Here is a 5,511-nt window from a genome sequence, read left to right on the forward strand (position 1 = left end):
TTATCGCGGAGAAAAGATTTCACAGATATGTTAGAGAAATTGGGAAGTCTCCCACAGCCTGTAAAGGTGGTCAATGTGAACTCAAATTCAATCAATATTTTAGTAAATGCACATTTATTTGCCAGGAGTAATGCTAGTGGATTTTACATATGTTATCCCATTTTGCCACAAACCCCTTTATTTCATCTCTATTTTGCAGACAAGAAAAAATGAAGGTGTTGGACAATTAGCAAGAAATGCAAAAGAAATTTGAATCCAAGCCCTCTGCCTCCAACCTCAGTATGCTGCTTCTGGAATAACACTATCTCTATGGTTTCAAACAACAACAACAACAACAACAACAAAATGGTCACTAGAATGTAACTGAGTATATAAAGTTTTATTCTGCTCAAGCATATCATAACATGCTTCAACAACTGGGTAATCACAACCAAAGAAGTCAAACACCCAAAAAATACAGAAAAGATTTGGAGTTTTTCATTTCTCTCCCTTACTGCCATACAATCAATAAACATTTAAGAAGCTCCTACATGTTATTTTCTCCATGTAAACAAGGGAGTGGATTCTGAAAAACCAATATGTATTAATAATCATAAATGTCTCTGGCATAAAGAATGATTTTTCCAGCTACTGTGGGGTTTTGCTTCCCCAAATTTTTATTTAAATCCAATTAGACAACATACAATTTAATATTAGTTTCAGATGTAGAATTTAGTGATTCATCACTTACATACAATACACAGTGCCCTCCTTAATGCCCATCACCCATTTAGCCCATCCTCCACCCTGCTCCCTGCCAGTAACCCTCAGTCTGTAGTTTGAACCAACATCCTTTTTAAATTTTTTTTAAGATTCTATTCATTTATTTGTCAGAGAGAGAGCATGTATGCAAGCAGGGTGAGCAGCAGGCAGAGGGAGAAGCAGGCTTCCCACTTCTCCCACTGAGAAGAGAGCCAGACATAGGGCTCAAACCCAGGACTTGCGATCATGACCTGCGCCAAAGTCAGACATTTAATGGACTGAGTCACCCAGGCATCTCAACGATATCCCTTTTATAAAATGTCCATTTGCTCTTTGTCCACGCTTTGCTCATGTGTTCTTAAGACAGAAGGGAGGTTTCCTTAGCAAGGGTCCAGTATTGGTAATCTTGCAAAATGTATCTCCCATTATAGTCCAGTAACTTGACACCTATAAATCAGTCTCTGTAGGATATTTTTATTGTGTAAATCCTTCAGAAACTGACACCATCTAGAATACTTAAATAGATTCTCTGATGCTGCACATTTAGGACCCAGTTTCTAAAACCACATCTTATTCTAGTTTAACCACATTTAACTATAAAGATGCTAGAAATTTATTAATTTTTTATATTTAAGTTAAACATAGCTAAAGAATTAAAAACTGAATTAAATTTTCTGAAAGAATTGTAGGTCTTATTCTCACATGGTATTTGAGACTTTTATAATGTCTACCAAGAGCATCATTTAACAATTTGCAGAAGTGCCCTGAATTAGTTTCATTTTCAAATGCAAAGAGAGTAAATTTTCTTACTCCCAAAACTCTTTCCAACTTCAGCACACAAAATAGCAAATTAGTCTCACCTATGGGTAAAAAGACAAGATGAACAGTGGAAAGTTCATTAAACCATTCTTTTTGAAGTTCTAATCAGGGTAATGTTTACATAAGGCTGCCTAAAGATGATATGACTTGGCATAAGGTTGAAAACACATTTAACAAATGAGTATAGAAATCCCTCTTCTGTCTCTTTAGAATTTATATCAGTTGTTGTTTCTCTGAATTCCCTGTCCCATTTTTTTTTTTTTCAGGCTTTAAGCATGCCTATCTCCAATGCCTTTCAGAAAGTTATTGTGCTAACTAAATATTTAATTTTGGGATAGTTACTTACGCTCTGTCTATCCATTTCCTTCTGGGACTTCTCAGACCAATAAACGATGGGTGTAGAACAAGACCAACATTCAGCCTCTCAGATTCTTAGCCAAATACATTTTAACATCTCCTTGTCTTGAACAGAAGAGAAATAGCTTTAATAGCCTTTAAATAGTTTAAATAGCTTTTGATAATGCCCAGTGCCATCAGAACAACAATCTTGCTATTGTCAAGCTGTCCTAAAAGGTTATACATAAATGAGAACACAATATACTTTCCAAATGGAGGAGTCTTGAAATTATTGGAAATATTGGTATTTACGATCAGCAGTTCTTTATTTTTAGACTTAGCTTTTCACCATTTGTTCTCTGAGCTTATGTAATTCATTCATCTAAGACTCAGTTTCCTGTCATGGAAAATAAGACTGAACTGAAATTTCGCTCATATTTGAAATGACAGCAGTTAAAAAATGATAAAGCAAGAACAGACAATATGTCTACAAGTAAATGAGACCAAAGAATTTGACAACTGAGAAAGTTCACCAACTACCTATCTGCTCCTCACCCTTCAGAAAATCTTCCTATTGGCATTCTCTATTCACTCACACCAAGACCACAGTCACCTCATAGTCAGTGGAATGGTCCAATACAGAAACCATTGATGCTGAACAGGAAAATCTCACATATACTAGTCAACCTAGTTCATCATCATCATAAATACAATGGACAAAAAGAAAAGAAAAGATCAGATCACAGGACATTTGACGAAAATCATATCATGTTAGTGAAAGACCAAGATGAACAAACACAATTCATGACACTGAAGGAAAAGATGCTAATTTAGGGAAATTTTTACAAATTTTAGGACAATGCCCTTAAAGAAATTAGAGATAATATTCTATTTACAAAACCATAACATTTTTAAAATGGTATCATATCAAAGAAACAATTCATTTGAAGAGAGAATTACTTTTTCCCTCTCTTCCACCCCCTCTCCTTCCCCCAATATACTTTTTTTTCAACTACTTTTGGATATTTGATAAATACATATTAAATCCTTACTGGATATCAGTTTCTAGGAATGTTTTCCTAGATACTTTCTCACCTCAGTTTCAATCTCTAACCTTAGCAAAGAGCAAAAATTTAATCTATAATGGAAAATAAATATTCAAATAATGATAATTAAACCATTTAAGAAAAATGTTTAGAGCCAAAAAAGACACATTCAGATTGATTAAGCCCACCTAGTACGAGATAGAATAACTGAGGAGAAAAAAAACAAAAACAAAAATATGTCAAAATATTCTGGTAAAATTTCATAATTAAAAGAATAAAATTTTTATTAAATAACTAACTGACCTTACCAGATATCCCATAAACAACATGCAAAATGATAAATAAAATCAATTTTGCCACCAGAATTCTATACCAGGGAAACTATCACGTATACATGGGGACATATTCAAGTATGCAAAATAATCTTAAAATTCCCTGTAACAATAAATTGCTCAGAGCTGTTTCAGAATAAAGAACAAGGAATCCAAGATTAGGCATGACGTGAGACACAGGAATCAGTGGCAACAGGACACTGAATAAATAAATGTAGAGTTTTATTTATTTGAAATTTTTTATCTGGTCAACAGAATCTGTTAGAACAATACTTAAAATATTTTGAAGAAAAAAAAGTAATAGCACTAGAATTCATTTTCTTATATATATATCAAATTTTTCCCTTAGAGTGAATAATATATATATATAATCATAACATTACAAATGATGTGTTGGGGTTTCCTATTTTTAGAATCTACCTATTGACAAAGGACAGGGAAAGAGCAGAAAGAAAAAGAAATATGGTAATTTCCTTGTGTTTCAGAACAGGAGTCAATAAAGACTATCTAAATTTGATAAATCAAGAAACAGATTTATGAAAGGTCAGTTCAACTACTACAAAAGCCCTAGAACTAAAAAAAAAAAAAAAATGTTCATCATCACTAGCCATCAGGGAGATTCAAATTAAAACCACATTGAGATATCACCTTACACCAGTTAGAATAGCCAAAATTAGCAAGACAGGAAACAACATGTGTTGTAGGGAATGTGGAGAAAGGGGAACCCTCTTACATTGTTGGTGGGAATGCAAGTTGATGCAGCCTCTTTGGAGAACAGTGTGGAGATTCCTCAAGAAATTAAAAATAGAACTTCCCTATGACCCTGCAATTGCACTACTGGGTATTTATCCCAAAGATACAGATGTAGTGAAAAGAAGGGCCATCTATACCCCAATGTTTATAGTAGCAATGGCTACGGTCGCCAAACTGTGGAAAAAACCAAGATGCCCTTCAACAGACGAATGGATAATGAAGATGTGGTCCATATACACTATGGAGTATTATGCCTCCATCAGAAAGGATGAATACCCAACTTTTGTATCTACATGGACAGGACTGGAAGAGATTATGCTGAGTGAAATAAGTCAAGCAGAGAGAGTCAATTATCATATGGTTTCACTTATTTGTGGAGCATAATGAATAGCATGGAGGACATGAGGAGATAGAGAGGAGAAGGGAGTTGGGGGAATTTGGAAGGGGAGGTGAACCATGAGAGACTGTGGACTCTGAAAAACAATCTGAGGGTTTTGAAGGGGTGGGGGGTGGGAGGTCAGGGTACCAGGTAGTGGATATTACAGAGGGCATGGATTGCATGGAGCACTGGGTGTGGTACAAAAACAATGAATACTGTTATGCTGAAAATAAATTAAAAAATTTTTTAAAAAACCACAATTATCAAAATCATGTAGTGAGAAGTGTAAGATACAATATGAAGAGACCAAATTGTTCATACTTAATGATGAGGAGTCAATAGATATGATCAAAGTTGATCAATCTAGGAGTAGGTATAATATCAAATTAATGATAATTCACTAGAAGAATCAAATTCAGAAATTCTTAGGAATTGCCTCTAGGAACTGGGGAAGAGGAATTACGAGTGGGAGAGTGGTGAGTGAGATCATTTTAATTTACGTACTTTTATGCCATTTGGTATTTCTTTAATATACCTAATTCCATAGTATTTTTAAATTTTTAAATGAATACCTGTGATAGGAGAGTAAGTCCAAAATGATACAAATAATAATAATTGCTTATATTGGTAAGTTACTTAGTTATAAAAATACATTCACATGAACTGTCTTATGCCTAACAATTATTAAGAAAGTAAAACTCTGATCACCAGTTTCAGCCTGTGGGGGTTTTCCCCACACCACAAGCAACTGTCTAACACCTGCTGGTTGCGCTGAAATTCAACTGAATTCTGACACTATCTACACAGTGGTAACATCGGATCCCCTGAGCTAAGGGCTCAGTCCTACAAGACTGCCTCCCCCTAACCGGACTTCAACAGCCCATTACAAACCCAAGGTATCACTTCTGCTTCTGTCCAACCAACTAGAGACTGGAGGTTCCAACCCTCCTTGGGTGCAATTAATTTAGAAGAGTGCCTCCGAAATCGGGAAACCAGTTTATTCACCAGATTACCAGTTTACTACAAAGAATATCAAAGGATATGAATCAACAGCCAGATGAAGAGATAACATAGGGTGAGGTCCAGAATGAGGGAGTTTCTGTCC

This window comes from Mustela putorius, unplaced genomic scaffold, assembly GCF_011764305.1.
Source record: "Mustela putorius furo isolate JIRA1106 unplaced genomic scaffold, ASM1176430v1.1 tig00003834_pilon_pilon_pilon, whole genome shotgun sequence".
NCBI classification, from domain to species: Eukaryota; Metazoa; Chordata; class Mammalia; order Carnivora; family Mustelidae; genus Mustela; species Mustela putorius.